Source organism: Lissotriton helveticus, chromosome 4_1 (genome assembly GCF_964261635.1).
Source record: "Lissotriton helveticus chromosome 4_1, aLisHel1.1, whole genome shotgun sequence".
In the NCBI taxonomy this organism is placed as follows: domain Eukaryota; kingdom Metazoa; phylum Chordata; class Amphibia; order Caudata; family Salamandridae; genus Lissotriton; species Lissotriton helveticus.
The window spans coordinates 565,605,231-565,632,860 of NC_136063.1; positions in this window are offsets into that span (position 1 = coordinate 565,605,231).

A 27,630-nucleotide genomic window follows, 5' to 3' on the forward strand; every position below is an offset into this window, starting at 1 on the left:
TAATTGAGGTTGAGGCACATAGTAAGCTTGCAAAACAACTGAATACTCGAGACCTAGATGGCCAGTGTGAGACTGAAAGACAAACTATAAAAGATACCTAAATCATTATAGCAACTGTAATGTAAACTTAGAGAACTAATTATGCATTAGATTTGTAGACAGGTTGTTATCACCATGGCTGGGGCTTAGGTTACACTTAAACTCTATCTTAATTTGCGCGTCTAATGAGCTTATCTTTCATGAATACAAATAGACAAATTGGTACTGCATCAATGTAGGAACATGAAATTGACTTTCTGAGTCTCATGAATATTCATGCTGTACATGATACAAAAAACAGTGTCACTTTTCCCACTGGGAATGATGAGAAGTGTAAGCAGCTAAGTAAACGTGGCAGTTAGAGTATGGCTAAACAAAGGCATACACATTGGAGGGGGAACCTTCATTTATTGAAGGCAGTCGTGACAAATAATTGCTTGTGTCACATGGGTATTCTCTGTATTTATATGTGGAAAGTCTCAATTTGGCATTACTGTCCTTCACCCCGCAGTCAGTTTTACAAACAGGGTTACGGGAGAGCAAAAGTAAACACTTTTTGAAGTCACTTACATCATTTCACCTCATTACCCGAGGAAGAGTCGCCCTCAGGCATGGTGAGCCAACCTGGTGGCCTCAAGGGCCACTGAGGTCAAGAGGGTGATTCAAGGTACAGTCACTGCAGTCTGCTTCTTTTGTTGCCCATTGACTTTATGGCATCCATTATAGTTTTGTACAAGGTATCAGACGGAAAACGTGGAACGCGTGCCTGGATTCTTCAAGCAAATCCATTTTTTGTTTAAATTAAGGGTCGCCATATTTACAGAACCCTACTTTCTTGGTAGGTAACAATTTGCCTTAAGTGCTGACTAAAGCACTTTCACCAAACATTAAATGCTAGCCAACAACCATGTTTTAGCAACCAGCAAGCATTAATTTTTAATTTCAGAAGCAAACATTTAACGTGAGTTTTTTCTTTCAAAAACCATAAATATATCGATTGTGCGTCTAAGTTTTCTATTATTAGGGTCCAGCCTGCAAGAGCATTCACTTGCGAGACAGTCTTGTATACAAAAAGGGCTTGGAACCCGCCCGTTTCTTAACACTTGTCTGCTTCTGCCTCACTCTTCTGTGCAGCCGTCTTAATTCGCCATTGCAGCCATGCCGTCACTTCCGCGGCTTGCTGTGGAGCAGGGACCAAGCAAAGATGACCAAAGATGAATTCAATTTAATCAGTGTCTATCTGCTACTCTTGATGCGATTCGGGTACAATTTTTTCCTGGCAGCTGAAACGTCACTTCTGACACTTTTTTCTTTTAGACACAGTCACAGAGAAGTAAAGTAATTTCCCCCAAATCACAGGAAGTTGAGCCAACGCCAAGACTGGAACATGTTTCCCCACTTCCAAAGTCAGCAGCTCTGGTCAGTGCCCCACATCCTCTCCCCTTTGCATTTGGTGACTTGCCCACCTGTATGTGGTGTTATAGCAGCAATCATGGAAGACACACATCAAGAGTCGTGCTGGGAGCTTCCCGCAGAGTCAGCGAGCAGTACATCACCAGGAGGGTGTATCAATCAGCATCAAGCGTAAGATAATTCTATGGAGTCGTGTTTGGTGTTGCCACTTATTTTCACTTTCAGCTAGCCAAAGAGAGGGCACGATTCTTGTCCCGTTTGTGATCCCCTTTTCGTTTCTCTGCTTTTCCCAACAACCCTTGACCATTAGCCCTCTTTCTTTGGCTACTGTATTATTTGTATAGTAAGCACAGAAGGGGCAGTTTCTCAAGAAAAGGACAGTACTGGCCCTGATAGATGGTGGAACAGCAGATTCGAACAGTCGGATCATGGGGATCAAAATGATCAGTTTAAAGTGCCCTCACACACCTGGTAGGGTGTCATGCTTCATCACTGGGCGCTCCTTGTCGGGCAGGCGCTGCAATGCCTGACGGGCTTTTTGAAGGAGAACTTCTGATCATAAAGCCGTATTATGATGAATGCAAGTGAGGGTGGTGAAAAGGTGATTTAAAAGGGTCTAAGGGAACGAAAAAGACTTAAAATAAGTAGTGGTCCCTTGACGCATTAAAAACAGAGATGCTATCTGAGATGATAATGTACCCTGATAGCTATAGTGTGTGTAGTAGAGTGAGGTCAACATGTTTCATACCTAGTATTCCAGGAGCGTCATTAGCATTTCTCACAGGACTAGGCTGGCACCTACCCTATAAACAAAGAATGTGGGGACCAAAAAAGGCATAAAGAGACAGGGTACCCACTTAAACAGTAACTACTGCACCTGCTGCTGTGCAGAGACTCTGATTCCACCTATAAGAAACAGAGGAGCAAAGAACTATGAGGGATCTGTTGTCAACCAGTTATTCAAAAGGGCTGACAGTGTTCGCAAATAGCCCCACCAGTTCATAGTGATGCCTAGCCGATACACCCCAAAACATTTGAGGGGAATTATTACCCCAACCAATAAAATGTTAAAAACAACCCAATTTCTGACGAACTTGGCGCTAGTAGCAGTGATAGTGTGGCAAAACGCTGCTGTAATAGAGTAAGAGTAGCTAGTCATGTGCTTATACTACCAACAGGTTGCCTCATACACTCGTGGTAATGTAGGGAGGGTAAACTTATCCACAGATCAGGTGTGAAATGCCCCTTAGGTGAGCCAGAGGACCGCGTCTAGCTGCAGATAAATAACAAGCATTTATTTATTTATTTTATTTATTTATTTATTTTAGAAGCTTGTAAAGCGCGCGGCTACCTCCAGCGGGGGTGTCCCGGCGCTGAGATTACAGGTCAAATCGCAAGAGAGGTTACCAGGTTCAGAACCATCCAAAAGACCAGCAGGGAAGCTTTAATTAAGTTAACGTTTGGGAAACAGCAAGGTTTTTAGTTTGCGTCGAAAGACTTGTTCCGATTCAATGAACCTGAGGTCCAGAGGAAGACTGTTCCAGAGCCTGGCTGCAATAACGGTGAAAGTTCTACCACCACTACGGGCCAGTCTGAATCGGGGGACATTCAATAATCGGAGGCTATTGGATCTCAAATGCCTCACTGAAGAAGATATCTTGAGTCTTTTGCTCAGGTAGGCCGGGCAAGTGCCATGGATTGCCCGAAAGGCAAGGATCAGAATCTTAAAGTCAATCCGTCTAGCTATAGGCAGCCAGTGTAGCTCATCTCGGTAACCTCTGACTGAGTTGCGAGCGGGGATGTTACCAATAAGCCTTGCTGCTGCGTTCTGAACGATTTGCAATCTTTCTATAAGATTATAATAATTATAATTTACCATGCAATGGTTTTGCCTTTGTTAAAGTTAGAGCTATTGGCATTGCTCTTGACATTATTTTTATTTATGTTTTTTTAACATAAATAAATGGCATTGTCATTTACAATGCCAATAGCTTAATCTCTCGCAAATGCCACACACAAACACCCACACAGAGCCCTCCACACACACACCCACAGAGCCCCCCACACACACAGCCACACAGAGCCCCCCCAGACACACTGCGAGCCCCCCCCACACACTGCGAGCCCCCCCACACACTGCGAGCCCCCCCCGCACACTGCGAGCCCCCCCCCGCACACTGCGAGCCCCCCCCGCACACTGCGAGCCCCCCCCGCACACTGCGAGCCCCCCCCCCACACAGGAATGACTGGAGAAGGCCAGGCGGTGCGGCAAGTAAGGATGGTGGGGAGGGGCTTTTCTGCGTGGCCAGAGTCCAGTGGCAGTAAATTTCTGGTCATGGGCCATTGAGCACAGCTCCCAGGGATCCAGCGACCGGACAGTCTCCACTGTGTAGGTAGGCAACAAGGCGCAGAGCAGGCACCAGGAAGGGCAGTCGGAAATAGCCAGTGCCCGCTTTGTCTGAGAAGGCCGCCTAGGAGCAAGATAGCAACGCAGCCCACGGCCAGCAGAGCAGGTAGGCCCCAGCAGAGCTGTAGGGGTCTCCCCCTAGACTACAGGGTTTCACTAGGATCACATCAGAAAAAAAATATTTAGGTGGTATTTCTTTCTGTTAAAATTGCTGAACTCTGGGACGTGCTTTCTGCAAAAATCATTGAAAAGAATAGTGCTGGTGGGCCCCATCTGTAAGCACAGGGTACGAGTAGTGCAGCACCAGGCCACCCAAACTCAGCTGAAAGAAAAATAGGCATAGCATATTGTACGAAAACTGCACGATCACGGGACAAAATGAAATTCTCCAAATATCTTTCCTGGAATGTTTGAAGTAGCCTGAACAAAACAAAAAGATCTTTGCACTTAATGTGGACCATCTGGAATACGTCACTACACTAAATCAAAACCCAAAACATCCCCTCAATACTTCAGCCTGCATTTTCGGGAAGCGACGTTCTGAACAAAACGCAACTTACAAGGCCGAGGAAGTCTATGGCGTCACTTCGTATACAAACGGCGGCCTTCCTCCACCTCCCCTCTCTCTGCCCCTCCTCAGCCCCCTGCCTGCTGCACCCCGTCCCCAACTGAGGCCCCGGCTGGAGGGGCACAAAGGCCGGAACAGGCCGCAGCCGGGGCCTCGAGTAGGCCACTCTGCCGCTTCCCCGCGGCCGCCTCCCTCCCGGGGTGCCGTTCTTACCTGCTGGACGGGGGTGTTGGGCCCCGGAAACCTGCTGGAGCCGTTTCGGTAGGGTGAGGGGGCCAGGAGCCGGAGCCGGAGGCGGGTCCGGGTGGAGTGCGGCCGCCGCGCTGTGTCTGTGTCCGGGCTCCGGGGGCGGGGAAGGAGTGGGGAGGAGCCGTAGGAGGAGTGGAAGGCGGGGGACACCATGAACTTTCCAAAGGCGTAAGAGAGAAGGGACTTATCTGGGCCTGTTCCTAATGGTGTCCCCATCCCACAAAGACAAGCATACGCTTATGATGGATGGTTAGTCCTGTGAGCTTTATCCTTGATGTATTCTTATTGATTTGGAAAATGTTTACTTGTCATGGGTGGAGGGAGTTAGTGTCCACGCTTAAGGTCTTGCTGTGATGGGCAGGTCGCTGATTTCCGTTTAATGAGTCAAATGGATTGCTAATAACGTGCGTGGGGGGGAAGAATATTTACCATTTACTAAGTGGAGATTCCCCCAGGGACAAGCATTTGATATGATATACCATGTGAGTAAGTTTCCCCACCTTGGCCCAATACACCTTCACGCATGACTCAGATGGAGACCCACACACAAGGGCGGGAGGTGAACCACCATCTCGTAGGTTCCCTTCACACACAGTGATTGGAACTGAGCAGCAACCTGTCTTTGTGTCGGATCTCCTCGCGGAGACGCACTTCGCTGCCTCGGAGGTGGCGGATACTGGCCTTCATCTCCTTCATCTTGACTTGCATCAGGGCGATGATGTCGCGCTGCTCGTTAAGCTTTCGCAGCAGCTCCTCGGCCGTGGTACCCGAGGACAAGGAGTACGAGTGGTCCGCGGAGGCAGCGCGGGCACAGGCCGGGGCCCCCTGGCGAGCATCTTCAGGTGTGCCCTCATCCTCCCGCACCAGCAGCACCCTGAGGGGCCGTGATGGAACCGTCCCCAGTAAAGTTGCTTCCTCGCCTTCTCCTTGCACCGTTAGGTCGATTGGGCGTGTCTCACTGTCACCCACAACCACAACTTCCACCTCATGGGGCTCGTCATGCTGCGACTCTCCTCCGCTGTAGAGCAGGGCTGGGGCCGCCTGCTGCTGTGGCGGGGGCTGCAGGGCTGGCTGTTTGCGTCCACGGCCGCCCCCACGGCGGGCCCGGCGCTGCTCGTTCACCCCTCGCAGAGGGAAGATGGTGGGCACGCGTAAACTGTAAGTCTTGCGGCCGCCGGGGAAATGCAGGCTGCAGAGTCGATGGCCAGACGTGGGCTGAAAAGTGCTGAAACAACCGCTGACGCCCGCGCGGGACACATTCTTGAGCCAGAGCCGACGCAGCTCCGGGTCCTTGGGGAAGGTGTAGAAGTGCAGCTCCCTGTCGCGGTGCGAGTCAGAAAGGCGGGTGCCGGCTCAATGCCGGACCAGATTCGGGGGCGTTCCCGGCTTTCGGCTGACGTCGCGTGACGTCGGCAAAAGCCAAAGAATCGCGGGAACGCCCCCGAATCTGGTCCGGCATTGACGGACAGGCCCCTCGTCCAATGGCTAGGCTCCATTTATGGAGCCAGCCAATAAATGACGAGGGCCGACCCAAACCCCACTACAGTTCTCATCAGGTTTTCGCCTGCGCGAAAAAGATGCGCAGAGCGCATCTTTTCGCCAGGCAAAACCTAAAAACTGGTACAAACCAGCAGGTGCTAGTAAGTATGGAAAATGGGCACAATTTTAAAGAAAACACATAACATCAGAACACACACAATATAACATCTAGATAAACTCACATGTATCTTGTGGTATAATCCCCCAGGACCTCCCCTTAATGCTGACCGGAAGGTAAGAAGTGAGGAGGTCATCATGCTTTTAAAGGATGTCAAGTAATCATGCTTAATGTTAGTCCGGTGTGGCTGCATGCTAATTGGTGACATTTAGAGCAGCTTGACATATTCAGGATGGTCAACTGGGCCAGTAGTAATGACGTGCCAACTCAAAGAAAATGTTTCAAAACAGTTATAGGACTACAGGAAGGTTGAGCCAAATGGGTAGGAGGGGCATGTGAACATGTTAGTTCCCCGACCTGTCTGTCATAGAGAAAGATGTAAAGTAAAAGTAGGTAAGGAAAAGTGTTTTATCATATGAGGGTGGAGAGTGGCACACTTCCCCATAAGAGCACGGTAGAGGTATGTGCGAGGAGATGTGTTATTGGAATGCAGCACAGAATGTGGTGTAACAGCAGCATACCGCCGATGTCTATGCAATGCACTGACATCAGTGCTCGAACCTGAGCGGCGGCCACTTTGGAGAGGAGGCTAATCTACTCGCGAGCCAGCCTGATATTTCCAAAAAAGATCTGTGTATACAGGTTGATCTGCTTAAAAGGAGAGATATTGTAATGAAGGTATCATGCCCTATGAGTTTTTAGAAGAAATATATTAACTCCTAACCCTGTAGGAGATAAATGAAAGAAGGATGTGACCAAGTGATAATATACATATCGCACCCCAGAACCTAAAGGTGGGTAGGTGCTGTCTAATTATGTATATGTAGAAGGCAGAACACAAGGGTTCCTCAATCAAGAATTTCCCTATAAAATAGACTGGGGACCATTCTGACACCCCCTCAAAGGAACAGACAATATAGGCACCAAGGCGACTCTACTACAAGGTTATGAATACTATCTCCAAAACCCAGTAACCCCAAGACATATCTGGCCTCCAGTACAAAAGTTCTAGATACATATACCAAATTAGTGTGGTATAGTTGAATGTAATAGCCCTCACAAAAGTCATTGGTTGTCTAGTGGCTAGAGGAAAGATCCAACACTGTACTTCCTGGAATAATATAGTTTTATTCCACTGGTTTTTAACTTACAGAAAGGCCTATCTGGGGTCCTATGGGGTGTGGTGTTTCTCCACAAAACAGAAGCTCATTTTTGTCGTTCAGCATTGGCAGCGAATGTTGCTTTGATGTTCAGTAATGCTCGCCTTCATAGGTCTCATGCCTGTGTAGTGAAGTAGCCACGGACAGTGGAAAAGGTAAATGCAATTCTTGGTATTACAGTTTGTGTTTTTTTTTAAATCCGAGTGTGGGTGTCATCAAGAATGATTTCTTTTGAGGGTCCTGTGAGGTGACAAATGCCACATGAGCCACAAGGAAAGTGGCCAGACACTGGTGGCAGATCCCCTAGGGTTCTCTGTTCTTATTTCTGATTTGCCCAAGGTCAGGTATGTACCAAATGGTCTCATAAGTTGTTGGTACATTTGAAGATGAATCGTGGTATAGGAATATCCAGGGGTCCTGACTTGAGAATGCGCCAATGTTTATGTATGATTTTGTTGATCTGATTTGAATTGGGTGTAAATGCGGTAATGCATGTGATCACGTCTTCATCATGTCTAATCCTGGGTTCCAACAGGGCTTCTCTGTGATAATTTCTGGCCCTCTTTCATGCCAGCGGTGGGTAGTTAGAAGCTTTGAAGTTAACATTGTAGTTTGCTTTTCGTAATCTCTAATGTCACTACAATTGCAACGTAGGGGCAAAAACTGCCCAAAGGGGAGGTAATAGCAAAGAGCTTTAGGATGGGGACCATCGTAGAGCAGTGGACTTTTTTTTAAGTGGTGTTTAGCTAGGTGCCCATTGTTTGTTTTTTAAAAAAATATTTTTATTTGCATTTTATCCAAACTCAACATTACAGTCGTGAAATCAGCAGTATATAGACCTCTACTCCCACACCCACCCACCTCAAAGCCACAAATTTTTGTCACAATATGCAACATCCCAGTTCAACATCCACTGTTATAAGATACAATTATCATATCATATCCCACCCGGGGTTCTATTATCAGTGCTCCTGCGACTGAATAGCCAGATTTTCACGTCCCCCCCCTCACAACCCCCCATCCAACCCATGGTAATGCCGCCATTTGGTCCAGACCCTTCGAAATTTTTTCGGGTACCCCCTTGCTTTATATGGCACTCTCTCGGCTGCCATGTAAAGGTCCAACCCTCTTCTCCATTCCTCTAGCCCTGGCGGCTCCGGTGACCTCCAGTACTTTGCAATATCCCTTTTCGCTACTACTAGTGCAAGAACTAGGAAGGTGAGGAGTGGGCGTGGCAAGTCTACCTCATTAGTCATACCCAATAGTGCCAGCTTGGGTTCCTGTTGGAGCGGGACCCCCAAAACCTCCCCCAGTTCCGTGAATATGTGTGTCCAGTAATTTTGTATCTTGCCGCATGCCCAAATGGTGTGATAAAAGTCTCCGTCGTGTTGCATCTAAGACAGTGCGAGTCTTCTATTTTCCCCATTCTATGGAGTCACATTCTATCGTAGTAGGTTCTATGAAGCACTTTGAACTGAATTAGGCGTAGTCTTGATTTAATTGCCACCTCCCGGAGATGATTTAATACTATATCCCAGTCTAGGTCGTCCATGCCTCCCACCTCCGCCTCCCATGTGTTTCTAAGCCTCGCCAGGTCAACTAGCATATTGTTAGTTAAGGTTTTGTATGTGAGGGAGACCGTCTTCCCTTGGATCCGTTCTTGGAGGAGCCGTCCCTCCAGTGGAGCATATTCTGGGATATCGCTTAGTTGGAGGTTCTGGGCCCGCCACGCATGTCGCATCTATGTGTATTTGAAGAGCTGTGAGTGGTGAAGCCCAAATTCGGACTTTAGGGCCATAAAGGATTTCAGCTCCCCTTTGGCGATCACATCCCCTATAATGGAGATACCTATGTCGTCCCATCTTCGGAAGCCTCGTAGTTTATTGAGCTCCGTTAACCACTGACAGCGCCATAGCGGCATCTGCCGGGTGGGCTTCTTCTCCCATCCCATACGCCGTGTGGCCTTAGTCCACGCATTTAGTGTAAGAGTAGTCTCTGGGAGGAGTGGTGCCCGTCTCGTGCCCCCATAAAGATAGTATAGTAAGTTCTGTGGAGATAGTTTAAGTTTCTCTAGTGCATAAGTGGGGTGGTCCGCCGGGGCATGTAGCCAATCGTTAATCGGTGCCATGTGTTCCGCCCAATAGTAGGCCTCCAGGTTAGGGAGTGAGATCCCCCCACCCCCCCACTATATTGGTGTCTTTGGAGCGTAAAGTCAAAGGACTATCTCTGGAAAGGTTTGTATCACAGAATACTGACACCCAACTTACAATAATTCTATCTCACTCACTCACCGCATGTATTCAATCTATTACTCAAATCACTGGTCACGAACTAAATTATAACGTTTACAGTCTTTTTATTTAAAGTATAAGATAAAAATTTCAGTATGGAGTCAATCAGATTCTACTGTAAAAATAAGGTATAAAAACATTTGATAGTAAAAGGAAGATTATTTTTAAAAAAACATGATAAAATTACATTTGTACAGCATATGAGAAAAAAGAGAAAAATACATTCTTATAAATCATCAGAAATAGTCATACAATCAATTACAAGTGAATAAACAAACGAAACCCCCTACTATAAATAGAGTACCTATTGTTGCTACAGATTATCAGATTCAATAGCCTTTATACAATTTAGTTCAGACTTCTAGTATATCAGAGTACAATACATCTGGAGTCTCTGTGGCTTTGTTTGAATTCTATTATAAAAAAAGTGCGTCAACGCGTTTCGGTGTTTAAACCTGTAGATGTGGTCACACCTTCATCAGGACAAGATAGATTTACTTGGGGTCATCTGGTTTGTTAGACCGGTGTTCTATCTCTTATATAAGGATTCTAATCCTTCCAGTTTTTGTATTGGTTAATTCTTCACTTTTAACCATACACTGCAGTAAACACATCAAGGTAATCTTCAGATTTGGTGTTGGATCGTTTTGCTTTGAAAGTGGATGGATGAGTAGTTCTTTTCTTTTATTTCTTATTTCCTTTTCGAATGCTGGCTGTTTTATAAACTCTAGTTGGAGTAGGTCGCTTGTCTCATTTAGGGGCCCCTCATATTAATCAAGGCACCTCCTTCCCCGTGGTTTCCCTCTGTCTACGGGTGTTGGTCGCGTCCTGGTCTCGACTCTTTGAAATAGATATTTTCTTTTTCTTTGTCAATTTAATGCCGCCACGGGTACGTCTGGTCTCGTTTCTTCTTAGTTACTACAGTCTTTGGAGCGTAGTCAGGGCCACTCTAGGTTGCTTACCAAGCCAAAGTAAGGTCCTCAGGTCCGAGTGGATTTTGGCTATTAACGTTGTCGGGAGCGGGTAGTATTCGTTTTGTAGGGCATAGAGATATTTAGGTAGGATGATCATCTTATACATGGCCGCTCGGCCTAGAAGCGTGAGTGGGAGCTGTCTCCAGCGGTCCATCTCCGCCACGGAGTTCATTATGATCCGTTCCAGGTTCTTTTGGAATGATATCGTCTTATCGAGGGTGATGTATATCCCAAGATACAGGAAGCCCTCCTTCGTCGTCAGTAGTTGCCCCGGCAGCCTCCCCCAGCGATCTCGTCCCCTAGGGTCGTACAAGATAGATTTGTGCCAATTTATTGTGTATCCCGCTCGTCTACCATAGTGCTCTAATTCCCGGAAGAGCTCCGGGACCGTAGTCTCTGGTTTCGTAATATAGAAAAGGACATCATCCGCATAGAGTGATATCTTTTCTTGTGCGAGGTCTGCGTCAATTCTTTCAAAACCGGAGATGCCCTCATTTTGTCGGATCCTGGCTGGAAGTACCTCAATGGTAAGTGCAAAGAGGAGGGGAGATAGGGGGCAGCCCTGACGGGTCCCTCTCTGGATCTGGAATTCACGCGATAACCTTCCGTTTACCCTCATCCTGGCTCTTGGTGAGTGTAGAGGAGCTGGACCCACCTCTGGAACCTAGGGCCAAAACCAAATTTGTGCAGCACAGCATAAAGGAACGGCCAGTGGACCGCATCGAAGGCTTTCTCCGCGTCGAGGGAAAGAAACCAGTGTGGGTCCTTCCTACCCTGTACTTCCTGTAGCCAATTATGGGTACACCTAAGGTTCAGTCTGGTAGCTCTGTCCGGTAGGAAGCCTGTTTGGTCCAGATGTATAAGGTCTGGGATCACCGACCTCAGGCGAAGCGCCAAAATAGTCGCTAGAAGTTTCACTTCCGTGTTCAGGAGGGAGATGGGGCGGTAAGACGCACAGTCCTCTCGCGGTTTGCCCTCGTTATATATCGGGACGATCGTAGCCAGGGAGAGGTCTGGTGGGAGCCCCCCCTCCTGGTAAGCCCCGGTGAAGAGACCCTTTAAGTGGCGAGTCAATAGGTCCACCGTGCGTTTAAAAAACTCAGCCGGGTAACCGTTCGGCCCTGGTGTTTTACCCGGTCTCAGTCTGGCTACAGCTGCAGGTATGTCGTCTACTGTGATGTCCACCTCCAACACCAGAAGGGCCTCGGGAGACAGCGTGGGCAGGTCCGTCTGTGCCATATAGTGTATAACTTCCTCTCGTGTCCCCAGGTCCCTGGCTGCGTAGAAGAGTTCGTAGTGTGTTGCGAATGTTTCAGCTATTTGTGCATCAGTACTGACAAGCATCCCGTCTGCATTCCTAACGCGATCCACCCATCTAGTTGCGCGCTCCTTTTTACTCAGCCAAGCTAGTAGTTTGCCTGACTTATCCCCCACATCGTAAAGACTGTGAAGGGTGGCCAGGGATTGAGTTTTCACCTCATTAGTAACCAGCTCTCTGTACTGTCTCTGGGCATCTAGCAGTCTTCTAAGGGTCTCAGCGTGTTTCAAGCTCTGGTAGTCCCTCTCTAAACCCAGTATAGTCTGTTCTAGTGCCGTGACCTCGGCTTGGAGTTTTCGTCTTTCCTCGCCCAGTCTACTTTGTATTCTATCTCTTAATACCGGTTTCAGGGCTTCCCAGAAGGTGACATTTGACTCTACTGTTCCCTCATTTTCGGCCGCATAAACCTTAATGTCTGCTCTCAGGCCTCGCAGGATAGTTGCATTTTGAAGATCCCAGGCTGCAAGGCGCCAAGTGGTCCCCAGAGTGCCCCGGGTGTGTCCTACCCTCACTAACAAAGGTGAATGGTCAGAGATGCCCCTAGCCTTATAGTCTGCAGTGTCGTCCACCTTCAAGTACTGTCTAGACATAAATATATAATCTAACCTCGAGAACACCTTATGGGCCCCTGAGTAGTAGGAATAGGCTATCTGGGTAGGATGTAGCCATCTCCAGATATCAGTAAGCCCTGTAGTAGCAATCTGTTGGGACAGAGTAGTCCGGTGCCCCCCTCTACCTGCAGTCCCTGACCGATCCTGACTTGTATCCATCACGTTGTTAAAATCACCTCCCATGATTTGGATAGTGTCAGCCGTTTCTAAGAGGATATGCGTGAGCGCCTTGAGCGTATTAGCCTGTAGCTTGGGCGGTGCATAGACTGATATGATCGTGTATGTACGCCTATTCCATGTCCCCTGGACCCCTGCATATGTCCCCAGTGGATCTATCCAGGTGCGTGTGGTACAGAATGGGGTGTTTTTTTTTAATAATGACAGCTACCCCTCTGGAATCGGTCGTGTAGCCCGCATGAGTGGAGAAGTGTGGCTCACTGGTTAGAGGAGGCAGACCTGGAAGCAGAGGTCAGCCTGGGACCAGGGTTCAATTCCCAGCTTGGCGGGGTCTTGAGTCCTAAAATGTCCATGGACTTGACAATTCTCGCTCCGGTGCCTACTCGATTCACGGGTTCACACTCTGAGACTCTGGGCAATAGCTTGCTTAATCTCCACAACGGCCCCTCGTGGTGGGATGCCTGGCTTTCACCTTGTGGATACCCTGCCGGGGTTATCTCACAGGGGAATACCAGGACGGGTTCCCTAAGCAAGCGCTTAGAAACCGCTTGGTGATTTGCGCTATATAAATTCCTGTACATTTACATTTACATTTACATTTACATGAGCCAGAACTTTATGGCGGCCCCTGGCTATGAAGGCACAGTGTGTTCCTTTAAGATGGGTTTCCTGCAGTAGGGTTATATCTGGATCTAGCCTCTTAAGGTAGGAGTTCACTAGCCCTCTTTTAACTTTAGAGCCCAATCTGTTCACATTCCAAACAGGACGCTAACTCCCCTGTCACACACCTGCGAAGCCGCTAAGTCTCTTGCCATTCAAGATGGGGATACCGTAAGGAAGTTGGTCTCTGGTTTGGATGTATGGTGTGAAGCACCGAGGTGCACAACTGCATTTCTTCGACTATTACCCCCTCACCCCAACTCTTCCTCCCCCTTCCCCAACTTAAGTTAACGTGGAACCCCCTTACCCCTCCCCCCACCCACCTCCCTCCCCTTCCAGTCTCATCCCCTCACAAGATAGAACTGGCAGTAGGAGAAGGCCTGTCGCCCTCCCGCACATCCCCCCCTTTAGTCTGCTCTAACCAACTCCTCCCAAAACATGCAGCACTACTTTCCCCAGACAAGCACTGTTATCAATAATCTGGAAAGTTGTGTAGTTGAGAACAAACACCAATGGAAACAATAAGTGTAGTTATAAAAGGGCGTGTCAACATGCGTACTCCCCAGCGACGAGCTGCAGTAACCATACCCAGTTCCACCAATGTTCATGAGTGAGAGTCTTGAGTGTCTGTTTCAGGGACGCTGTTTCGTCCCGACGTGTCGTGTTCCAGGTCCCGGATCGCCTCTACCAGCGGATGGATGGAGCGCGACCCCCCTCCTCTTCTTCTCCCCCAGAAGTACGGCTCCCAACCTCGTCCTCGTCATCTGCCTCGGATCCAGCATGGCTTCGTAGACAGCTGTATCTGGATCCCGCCGTGGCGCTTCCTCTCGGTGAGGCCGATCGTCCATGCCGTGTGCCTCCTGAGCCATGTCCCTGGTAAGGTGTAGCCGGGGTTTGTCTCTTTGCCCTTCGGGACTTCAGTCTCTGTGCTTTCGGCAGTTCCCATTGGGGTCTGTGTGACGGTAACCTATCCACCAGTTCGCGACCAACGGTCTCTCTGCCATGGAGTATAGGGCGTTCCTCCAGCCATTGCCAGGCATCCTCCGGATGGTTAAAGAAAATTGACTTTTCCTTGTAGATTACCTTTAGCTTCGCAGGGAAGAGGAGGATGTAGGAGATATGTAAATCCCTTAGTTTCGCCTTCACTGCATCGAAGGAACGGCGTTGTTTCTGCACCTCCTGGCTGTAGTCCGGGAATATCATAATGTTTGTGTTTTCCAGTCGGATCTCCCCCAACTTTCTAGCCTCTCGCAGAATCAGGTCCCGGTCCGCGAAGTTGAGAAAGCGTGCGATGACCGGTCTGGGTCTCGCACCCTCCGGCGGCTTTACCAGGAGGGCCCTGTGCGCCCTTTCGATGATGAAGCAAGTTGAGAACTGCACCGTCGGGAAGGTTTTAGTCAGCCAGGAGTGGAGGAATGCTGTCATGTTCGTCCCTTCAATTCCCTCTCTAAAACCTACAAAGCGCAGGTTGTTGCATCTCGCCCTATTCTCGGCATCGTCCACCTTCCACATCAGTTGGCGATGGGATGCTTTGAGTTCAGCCATGTCTTTTCTCAGGGTGGAGATCGAATCTTCGGCCTCGCATATCCGTGTCTCAGCTGTGGTCACCCTGTCTGATAATTTTCGGAAGTCTTGTCTCAGTAGTGTCACCTCGGATCCCACTTCGCCAATCTTGACCTCTAGGGCCGCCCGGGATTCTTGGATGTCGGTCCGTGATGCCTGAATGGCTCCCATTAGCAGGTCAGTGTCTGAGCGCACGCCAGAGGCAGCGGGGAGGACATCCGCCGACTGTCTAGGCGCGGCAAAATTGTCCATGGGCCCCTGTTTGGAGGGTTTGGGAAGTGTATCCTTCTTCCCCATGGCTTGCGTTACCGTGACGTTGAGCCCGTGGGGCAACTTGTGTGTCACGCTGTCTCTGATACTCTGGCCGCAGTCTGGGGCCAGCGACCTCCTCAGTCCGCTACAAGGTAGTGCAGTCCAGCCTCCTCTCGCTGCGGTCGCCGTGAGCCACTTGCGTCATTTTTCCGCTCCCCGGGGCCCCGGCTCATGTGTTTAGCTGAGTGCCAGTCCTGGATAGTACTCCTATGGCTGCCTCAGTTCAGGATTACAGGCCTCGTCAGCTGCCCCACCCAATTTCCAGGGCTGCCGCTCCGTCGTGGAGTCCGGGGATTGCCGAGTGTGGATCTCCCCCACGTTTTCGACTCCCGATGTTACCAGAGGTCTCTCTCAGGGGGGACAAGAGCTCCCCAGCAGGATACAGTGCCGCGGGGACACCACTGGGAGACCCCCTCGTATACAGGGGCAATGCAGAACCGGGGGAGTCTGAGAGCAGCACCAGACGGGTGACTGTGGAGAGTTTTTAGGGCTACAGGGCATAGGCACTGGGCCAGGAGCAAGTCCGGGGGACTCTCGGGCACTACTTCCCGGCTCCGGCCGCCATTTTGGTGAAGTGTCCGCTCGTCGGGGAGGTCCCGACGTCTCCACAGGGTCCTTTCCCTGATTCCACACCACCACGCGGGCCCCGCCAAGTGCCCCTCTCGCTCTCACCTCCTAGCTAGCCAGTCAGCGGCAGGATGGTCCCCGGGCCCGTTCTATCCTTGCGGCACCGCTCCGGCCGCCATCTTGGTGAAGTTCGCCGGTCCCGCCGGGATGCCCAGACACCGCACCGGAGACCTCACCGTCGGCGTGGCACCACACAAGGGCTCCCAAACTCGGATTCTCACCGCGGTGGACCACCACAGGGCCTGGTTGCCTGTCTTCAGCACCGTTCCCGATTCTCGGTCACGACGGCCGCCATCTTGTCGCCGCCGGATCTCCTGAAGTGGTGACAAAAAGTCGGCGTTTTGCTGGCCGCAATCGTGCAAACTTCAGGGAAGTATTCTCTACAGAGTCTAGCTGTTCCGCGGCGACCCTCTCGTTATTTTGGTGGAGTAGGGTTAAGTATAATGACGGATTTGGATGCAGCTCGCCGGAAGCTCCGGTAAGGCACGTCCTAGCAAGCCATGCTGTTGGCCACGCCCCCCAGCTAGGTGCCCATTGTTGACTGTGATGAGGAGAGCCAGGAAGGCAATTTCACTGTCAGATATAGTCTTGGGGAATCTCAAAAAGGGATTAAGAGAATTTATCCATGTGTAGGAGGTTTCACATGTGTCAAAATTATTGTTCCGGAAGATGGTGTAGCGTCGCCGCACTTTGATGTTGGCGTGATAAGGATTACTATCTGTGGAGATGTAGAGGTATTCAAATTCAGTCATATAGAGACAGGCCAGGCTATAGGCAAAGGTACTCCACGTCAAAGTACCCTGTACTTGGTGGAACAGCTAGTCTTGACATTGAAAGAAGTTCTCTCTCAGAGCTATAATTGAGCATTCAACTATAACGCTTACTGGTGTTTGGGTTGTCCAAGTTTCTGCCATCAGGCAAGCCTCGATGACAGTAACAGTTGCATCCTGTTGAATATTAGTGTATAATGCTTCCACGTCGAACATCATCAAAAGGTTGACATTCTCCAGACTGTTCCTTTTTCCAATGCGGTTAAGGATGTCCCTTGTGTATTTCAAAATGGAAGGCATTTTATTTACCAAAGGTTGCAGAAACAAAATCACAACATTTGCTGAGAGTTTCTAGAAGGAACCCAATACCAGAAACAATGGGCCTACTTGGAGAGGGAGACACCCCTTTGTGTATCTTGGGTAGAACATAGAAGTATGGTATCTTGAAGGTGGTATTCATGAGAAATTCTGCCTCATTTTTAATAATCCACCCTTGCCATTCAGCTGAATTCACATGGGGTTTTATCCTGGTCAGGAGAGTCGCTGTGCAGTCCCTGTAAATCTGGCAATAGTATCTCTCATTGGCTAGTTGAAGGAGACAATCACAATTGTAGTCAGTGGTGTCAAGGATCACAATGGCACCACCCTTGTTTGCTGGCTTTATTGTGATAGAAGCATTGTTGGATAGACCTCACTGCCACCTGTTCATGGGACGTCATGTTATGGAATGTCATGTGGTCCCCACCTCTTTGAGAACCACTTGGTCAAAAGCGATGATTTTGCAAGGTGTTATCCTATTTGTGGGGGTAATTTTGAGGGAGCACAATGGCCAGAATCATTGGTTGCAGGTAGTGCTGCCCTGAAAGAAAGCGCGTAGTCTGAGTTTTCTGAAGAAGCCATGTAGTTCTTTAGTCAAGCAAAATTTGTCTTCACTTGGTGTGGGTACAAAACACAATCCTTTATTGAGTACAATGTTTTTCGGAGATGTAATGGCTTGTCAGGAAGATCGAAGCCCCAGTCTCGAAATACCTGATGTCGATGGGGAATGCTCTCTGACTCATCACGTCAGCCTACTTCTCTCTTTTCAGCCCCTCAGAAAAGGATTCCCACACGTAGAGCAAGCCGCGGCCCCTTTAATGAAGAGGAATCCAGGGTATCCCTGTTTTGTGATGACATCGTCACTGGACCCCGGCAGTCAACCTAAACGAAGAAAGACTGATCGGGTGCAATCAAGGAAGTGAAGACTGTGACAAAAACGTCATAAAGAAGACAACAAACTGGTTGACAGCGGCAGAACTCTGAGACAAGCCAGTAGTCTACTTAGAGCTAGCAGGAAAAAGCCCAGAGGCCACGAGCCCCAAAGAATCAGGCAGGAAGACGTCCGGAGGCCAACTACCAGGTGAAGACTCTCAGAGGAGCTTGGCTTTCACAGGTATCCATTTTGGATGTAAGTAGTTTATATATGTAAGGATGTTATTATTTTTTGTAATTTGATTGAAACAATATTGTGGGGATCCTAAAACATTACGTTCTATATTTTATACTGACTATCGTCTGGAATCCTTTTGGTTATCTACACAAGATTAAGATAGAGAAGATACATCTGGCTCTGAGCATTTACTTACAAGTGAGTTTTAGGAAAATGAGCATACTATTTGGACCATGAAAATTGAGTAACTGCTGATAGGTGCATTAACAAACAGCCACACCAGAACAACATTATGAGAATTGATGCCCATGTATGGCATGTCTGTCTCTTTGGAGTCAGATAAGGGAACCCATTTCAATAATGAAGTTCTGAAGATGCATGGCACAACAAATTGAACAAAGATTACATGGCAGTTATCAACCTGAAGCTTCTAGCATTGTCGAGCAGATGAATGAGACCATCACGTCTCATTCATATAAGGTTTGTGCCTCAGTGAAGTGGTCAGAGGCTTTACCATTGGTACTGATGAGTAGCCAAAGTATTCCTGATAGGAAAAAGTGGTCTTTCTCTCCATGAAGTGTTTATGGGAAGAACAATGAGATTACCTGCTGTACCTGAAAATGCATTGCTAAATATTACGGATGATATGATACTCGACTACTGCAAAGGATTGGCTGATGTGGTGTTTTCTGTTTCTTACCACGTTGCAGCTGCCACATCAAGAACAGTGCCATGGCCTCAATCCTGGTGATTGGATTCTGATCAAGAAGCATGTTTGAAGAATTGTTTGGAGCCAAGGTGGAAAGGCCCCTTCCAGGTCATTTTGGTGACCAATACTGCTGTGAAGAGTAGGAGAGTTCCCAACTGGGTGCATGAGTCCCACACCAAGAAGGAGAGAAATCCCAAAGAAGAAATTGGGCTCTTTCACCCTGAAATAGGAGCATTGGTGACTGCACCGCTACAAGCTGAAAGTGAAGCAATTGTACTTAGATCTCTACATCAGCACGGAGACGAAAGGGGTGAAGAGCTGCAATAAGTTGCACTAATTCAAGAACCTGTTGTTACACCAAGTGGCATTGCAGTCTCTAACTAACAGGAAGCAGAGACTGATCCTCAATTGGCATCTGTGATCATAACAACAATATAGTAAGAAGATCCAGGTAAAGACACAAGCACTAGTTGAAGAAACACCCATGAAGTTGAATGGTCACAGACTCATAATCAAGGAAGTTTGAATGAAAGTTTGTCAATTGATTGAATCCCAGTGACAATACAGGAAGAAATAGAAACAAATGAGGATAAAGACTCAGGAGAAAATCAACAAAGTTTGAGAAGTTCAAAAAAGGTTGGAGTACCTTGCCCAAGGTATTCAGCACCTGAGTGGACATACTAACAAAATGAGGTGCTAAATGTCACAATTGATGAACTATGTGATCTGAATTTTTGAACCACCATGATATTACCAAAAACAAGCTGTGCTAGGAAAAAGATCTTAAGAAAAATGAACTGTGCCTTTACAACGAGACTACAAAAATTTAGAAACAAAGTATACGAATAACAGAAGGACTAACTTTGATCATTATTATTTTTTATTTTAGCTTTTTATTTTACAGAAGGCCCGGGTGTGCGGTAGAAGAGTAGGAATAACATTTTTAGAAAAACATGGAGTAGGGATAAGGATTGTCTAATCTTGCTGGCTGTAAAAAGAGCATTTAAAGAAACTGAAAAAAAAGAAACTTTACATCTTGAGCTTTAACCTCATACCTTTCATCTGATACTAAAGAGAACATGTGTTGTTTTAGAAATAAAAATAAATATATTATGTGTTCAATCTTCGTAAAACAGTTATTATGCTTACTACAGTATTTGTAGGGGTTTATGTAACACCCGAGAAAGAATGAAAGAATACAAGCACTACACAAAAACATACGGATTTGAGTAATGAAGAGCAATTGAAAGCCTCATTTGGCGCATACAGTAGAGAGGATTACTCAACAAACGTTTAGTCTAGATTAGTACAGGAATACACACATGTTATGGAAGCTAAAGACTGTTATGTCTGTGCTAATTTTCCACCATCCGCAAGTTACCTATTATCATATGCCATTCTCTTATGGGATTTCATGTAGCATATTAGTTATACTTGTATATAGGGAAGAACAATTTGAATATTGTTTTTTTTTTACTATGATAATACTTTCTAGAGTACCATTGATAGAAACCATGAATTTAAACTCACAAACAAAAGAAATGGACACATCTTGGGATTATATCATGCCATATAGATTTATAGAGAGTGTGAATTCTTACCAAGAAAAGTTAACCTGCTTGATGCGTCCATTATAGAAAGTTTTTATTATGACTTTAGAAAACAAGGAACACTAACATAACACGTAGCAAAGACAGACATAATTCGAAAGAAAATGGTTTACCCATAATTAAGATCAGACCGTCAACACAAAGGGAACGTTTGTTTTTATAGAAGAAGGACATCAAAATGAACTAGACATGTGGGGGTTAGTAGTTGTGAAATACATTTGAATTAATGGGAGAGATATGGCAAATCTTGCAAGGAGAAGAATCTGCTATTCCAGGAGTTTATTTTGCTTGTGGACTAAATGATTATTTGTGACTAGTATAGATGCATTAACAATTTCTCCAGCACACATACACATTTGTAGTACAGATAAAGGAGCTCAACTAGGAGGAGACATTTTTGGAGCAATCATTCCACCTGTAGAAGTAATTTTAAATGAAGAAAAGATTAGAAAACTGTCTACTGTTGTCGACAAGCTGCCAACATCACTTCTGGAGTTTTGCCAGTAGCAAACACTGAACTGATTGCTAGACAGACTTGCAAGGAAAAGGCTTTTTCTGCAAAATGCTTAATTTGAACTCATTGCTACGCCTATAAACCTGATAAGAGTAAGAAGACAGAGCAATTTTCAAAAAATATTTCAGATTTAACACCTGAATTAAAAGAGCTGGAAACACCTAGGGGCCCATTAGGATGTCGGGCGGATTGCCCCTGCCAGGCTGGCGGTAGCCACCGCCATATTAGTATGGCGGACGGAACCGCGGCGGATGGAAAGACCATCTGCCGCTTTTCCACCCCGGTCGCATTGCGGCCGGGGCGGAAAAGGTTTAATATGGTGGCTGTGTCTATTAGACACCACCAGCCATATTAAGATGGGCCAGGACAGATGCCTTTCCGTGGCGGCGATGCCACCATGGAAAGGCATGCGGTCTTCACTTTGGGGGCCCCCTGCGGGCCCCCAAAGTGAAGGAGGGGTGGAGGGTGCACACGGGGGGGTACCTGTGGTACCCCCCTGCATTTGCATAAACAAAGCGGTAGGCACCGAGCGGTGCCTGCCGCTTTGTTTATGCAAATGCGTCACAAGCATGTTTAGCATTGTGGCGAGTGCACCGCCAGCCACAATGCTAAACATGCAGGATGCGCCCGCCACAGTGGTGGGCGCATCCTAAAGCCCCCCCACGGGACCTCCGCCCTTATGGCGGGTGGTCCCATTCACCAATGGGATGGCGGGCAGACTAAGTCTGCCCGCCATCCTAATGACCCCTCCTAGTGTTTTAGAACATTTTGGATTGCAACTGCAGGACGAGGCATTTTAAAGGCTATATTAATACCAGTGCTAGAGGTAGGCCTATGCTTGATATGTTTGTATGGTTTAGTCAAAGGCTGTAAATACTTACACAACAGAAGGGAAAGAGAAATGAACAAGAGATTTGAAAAGAGTCTAATATTGAATCACATAATGAAAGAGGACTATAGAAAGTCATTGACATTTACAAAGTTGAAAAAGAAAGAGAAGGGATTCAACTGATGATGAGCGTGCCTTTTGAACAGAACTCACATGCGAAAGCAAAATAGCATGATAGTTATTTAACCATCAGATGGGGTACTAACAGAGTCTAAAAATTAGAATGAAAAATGAATGAATAGAGTATGCTAAATGTGCCATGAAAAGTGTACAACTTAACGTTAAACTGACACACGTTTGAGTAGGCAATCATTGTTTTTTCTGTAGGCCACAGACAAAATCCTGGCAAGTTTTAGCTAGTTAAAAAGAAGCTTCACATTGCTGAAATGTGCACAATTTTGTTTTAGCAGCTTGATCTTAGAGTGGCCTGCTTAGGGATGTTGTCATATCTGCAGATTATTCTAATTTAACAAAGAGTATTATTTTACTATTCAACATTTGTTCTTGAATAGCATGAACTTCCTATTTCTTAATGTTTCAAATACGAACTGAATAAAATAGCTTGTGCATTTTAAGCAATACATAACTATTGTTTAGATTTAAAAAATGTATTAGCTAACAATGATTTGTCTTTCAATTAGTAGTTTATTGTTCTCGCAGTGAAAAAATTAGAGATATAGAAGGTCAAAGGATGTTAGAAGCCTATGTGAACTATACCTAATGTTTTTAGAATCTAAACTCGCAAGACCGACTGTAGCTAACAACATGATAAAAACTTTAATCCACATGTATGTACAAGGGGACCGGATGAGCTGAACTTAATTGCCGTGTCTTCATTTTGGCTTGTGGAGGTGAAAGCAGGCAACAATGTTTTCGATATGTGTTCTTGGCTTTTATATTAATGTGTGTCTCTAGGAAGAGTAGCACATTTACATTCAGGCTTTCTTGCATGCCCTTCTTTTCTTGAAGGAGTGACCCAGACCCTTGATGGTGATATCTACTGCTGCTACTCTTTTCCCTCTTTTACCTGACTTTACTTGGATTCGACAGTTTGCTACTGCAAATGTATGCTGATCTGAGACTCGGCTGAGTCTCGTGGAATGCTCTTTATGGGTAATTCTGCTATTTAAATTGATTTCGAAGCTGCATGCTCCTTGATTTCACTCTTTCTATTTGGTTATGAAACTCTTTATGAATTCTTAATAGTCTAAAACTTTGATCCTGTAGAATATAGATTAGGGTATCTAATCCTTTATGCAATATGCTCAAATGTATTGATACTGATGACTGACCTATTCTAACTAATTTTCTTTATGATGAGATTTCTTTAAACGTATTGATTGATTGACTAACTGAATCAGGATCAAAAATATAAACAGATCTTTACTAATCTCTTACTGAAATATAAAGTTTAAAGCGACAATTAAATCTCATCATTGACTTAACTTGAACTGTTATATATTTGAGATGTCTAAATTGCTCCTTGAATCCTAATACACGATTTAAGGGTTCATTGCAGGAGAAGTAAGATTTAGTGCAGAAACGGGGCCTTGGTACCAACAAGCGATCATAAATTTGGCCCATTATCACTCTATCAACCACTAATGTATTATGGTACTTGTACGCCTCACCTTAACATGAAAGGTGAATATAATACTTTTTGTGATTCATATTATACCTTGAACTCTGTCTTACCTCATCTGTATGTGCACGTGCTTACTTGTACAAATTCTGCTCATATTACGAAACTAGGTTCAATCCATGTCCCACTCTGGATCTTGGTTTACCCACTGGTTGCTTCTTTGGAACCTCTGTACACTACTTCAGGCAGAGAGCTGGAGGAAGAACTTTGACACCTCTCACCTGCACTGTGCCTCTGCCTGCTCACACCTGTTCTGAATTTCAATTACCCTGTGTGGCAGTAAGCTGAAAGGAGGGATTCAAGCAGCCACAGCCCATCCGAATGGCCACCATAAAAAGCGTCCGTAAGGCTTACCAAGGTCAGCCTTGTGGAAAAGTAAATTTTGCCATGTTATATGTGCCTACGTGTTCCCCATCCTATGTTATATGTGCATGATTGATATGCATGTATCCCCCTATGATCGATTAAAGACGCAATTATAGTTGTGTCCAACTCTAGTATGCCAGTTTCCAGTTCTCGTGAAAGCAACGAGTATTAGGCCCATGTTACCACGATTTACAGTGCACGTTAATTCACCGCATTGTCCCCGTTTCTAGGCCTCAAAAGGGCCCGGACATCAGATTCAGCTCCAGTCTCCTGAACCCACTCCGAGGAGCGATACAGCCCCCACCTGCATCCCTGACCCTTCACTTACTTCCTGCCGCACGGTGCCCGGCCCGGCCTGGCTCTGCCTGCCTGTCTGCCAAGAGTATGTTATGCTTCTAGTTATCAGTCCAGCCTCTCGTCTTTGCATTCCTAAGCTACTGAATTACATCAACAGTTCCAGCCATGGTCTAGTCTTTCTGTCTCCATGTAAGAGAAATACTGTATTAATATTCGTAGAATATTCCTAGCACACGCAATACATGTAGAATAATGCATGCACCAGTCTTAGTGTCAAGTAGCCTTTGCCCTGATAACTTTTGGATTCTATCAACATGTACTCCAAACACAAGATACCAGATATGCTATAGGTACATGTCGTGCTGACCCCACAGACTTCAGTCTCCTCTTCTAGCGCAGAAGTCATAGCCCCCAGTTCTTCCTGGTAACACGTCATTGCCCGTTTGCGCGCACCACTAGGTTAAAGGTCCCAGCTGCTCTCAGGTAGCCCCCTCCATGTTTCCGCCCACTCATGACATTTCTGTGACGTTTCATACCACATGTCTATGTATACGCCCTGTACACGCCTTCTTGTTACACCCATTTTGTTCTTATCTTTCGCGACTGCTACGAGTTACGCCTACTGCTACGCCTACTGTATTGAATGTAATGTAATTGTTTTAGTATATATATACTGTGTACTGTTACTGAAAGCCCCCCATGCCATTCCCATTCCCTGGCAGCTGCCATCCATTCTATTTCCGTGCAGGCTATCCCGTTCCTGTCCCTTCCCTTATGCCTGATTAAAGCCTGTAAGACTCAAGATACCTCGAATCCTGTCTCTTATTTATTGAGCTATCTGTTTTATTCACTGTATTCAAAAATAGTACCGGTAATTAATTATTTATTTACCACATAATGGCGCCCGAACAGGGACTTGCCCTTTCCCCACGCGCCGGCGAAGCCACGCAGGCCCCCTGACCCTCTGCAGCCGTGACGGAACCATACCGTGCACGTGCAGATATTTCTGCTTCAAGTATCCCTCAGGCCCACGGAGGAGACGGAGACTGCGGTCCAGCATCCAGACGAGGCGGTGAGGAATGCGGCGAGTCCCGACCAGAGCCCAAGCCGAGAGTACAAGGTCCGAGGTATCCGGAGGTCCACCTGTAACTGAAGTCCGAAGTTCGTAGTCCGACGTCGTAGCAGTCCAGTCCAGTCCGAGGCCTTCCAGTTTCTTGCTGCCCGGTGAGTACCGTTGCTGGGGTAGTATCTAGACAGGGTCAATTAATTTGTCTCTGGTCCGTTGGGTTTGGGTACACAGATCCAGTCCGAAGTATTCACCTAGGTGGATACGGGTCCGACGTGTCTCTTTATGGGACCGGTATGTTCTGTACTGTTTTAGCAGTACATCCAGTAATTCTAGTAAGTCTGTCCTCGAGAAATTCATGTGTTCTGTTTTCAATGTACCAGGTAATATTCTGTTCGAACTGTTATTAATGTTATTAATGTATTTTAATGTCGTGGTATGAGTGATTTGTTTTGCTATTCATTACTGTGTTTATCGTGTATTGTATTGTGTTTGGATTCAAGTCTAGAATTCCTCTGTTTTCCAAGTTACGTCAGATAGGAACCCGGAAAGGGTTACTCGAAGAATCAGTTCCTGTCCCGCCTAGGGACAGTCCAGGACATTTTATGTATCATAAGCATGGCTTAAGTGCCATATTGTATTTAGATTTATGGGTCGACTATACCAAGGATCTAGAAGAGAAATATAGATGGCCTGTATCAGGTACATGGGATGCCGAGTGCATCATGCGAGTAGAAGAAGCATTATGGAAAAAGAAAGCCAGACAGTCCCAGAAAGATGCCATCGAGTTATGGCGTAAAGAATCTCATAAAAGAACCGAAAAAGAATTCAGAAAAACCGAATTAAGTAGGGAATCCGCAGAAAAAGCCCAAGAAAGGGAATTAATCGAAGTAGGTGAACGAGTTAGAGCAGAACAGTCAGACAGACAGAGGAATGCCCTTATTAAGGGTATGTATCCTCTTCTTGCCGAGGGCTTGCCGAAGGCAACCCCGGAAGCATCCAGTAATTTTCCGCCACCATTAGTCCCGACTAAGCTACGTCATAAACCGACCGCAGCTGAAATTTTCCTTTCATCCTATTTGGACGATACAGTCCCAGAATATGCAAATCATATTCCGCCTGTTCAACCTCAGCACCCTGTTAATAATGTAATTCCTGCCCCTCCAGTTGCTGGTTCCGTGGGTTCAGTTCATGTTACAACACCCGTTACAGCACCCCCGGCCCAGCCCACAGTACATGTACCCGTTTCGTCAGTCACTCTACCAGCACGTACAGTACACACCGACGATTCTAGTTTAGGAGCCGCGGGGAGAGATTCTCCTGGTACCCCGCCTCAACACAGACGTATGACGCTACATGAACTAGCGTTACAGCGTACGCCAAAAGTGAATACATACGTAGATATCAAGCGAGCACTTACCGAATGTCGTTATGATCCAGTTCCAGGCGATGGTAACATGGTCATATATTCATTACGTTTAAGACGGGTGACCGACTATTTGGATACCCTGCCCGATATGAGAGAACATCTAGACAGAATATATCGTTTTATCCGTACAGGAGCAAATCCAGAAAGTGTTCACGAAGCCATGGTTCAAAGAAAAGTCGAGACTCAGCTCATGATTTTAAAGTTTCTAATTAACTGTTTAATTAGAGAGCAAGATTGTCCGGAAAAAGATCAAGAAGAAATGAAAGTCCTGACCAGGTGGAGTGACAATATAGCCGAGGGAAAACACAAGACGCAAAATTGTATAGAGAGTATGTACAAGAAAATTCGTAGGGAAATAATAAAGTTACACGAGAAACGAGAAGCAAAACAAGCAACCGAGAAAGAGAATGACTCTTCTACTGAAGAGGTAGACAACGAGAATCCCGACAGAATAGCGTATGTAGGTAGAACTAGACTTTCCGACCGACATTCATGCCTAGATTACAAGAAAAGTTTTTCTCCTCCAGTACCAGAACAGTGTTCTCTTGAGCAAGTGTTCCAAGCTACCGATAAAATTCTGAAATCACGAATAGGCTATAGTGAGCTCAGTACAATGCATGAACAAGAACTAGTCCGATCAGCAGTCCGGTGGACTACTGATTCTACCACTTTTCCAGACGAAATAGTGGCACAGATGTTTCTGAAACTGCCCCCAGCCGAGCAGCGACTGGTGGGTATGTATATGATCCAGCACCTCATTACCCTGTATGAGGAACAGCATTCTGATCCAGGTCCGCTACATGATATATTGAACGAGTTACTCCAGTACAGATGGAAAGGTCTAGGTACCGATTTAATTAGTGTCATTCTAGAACAGCGCCAC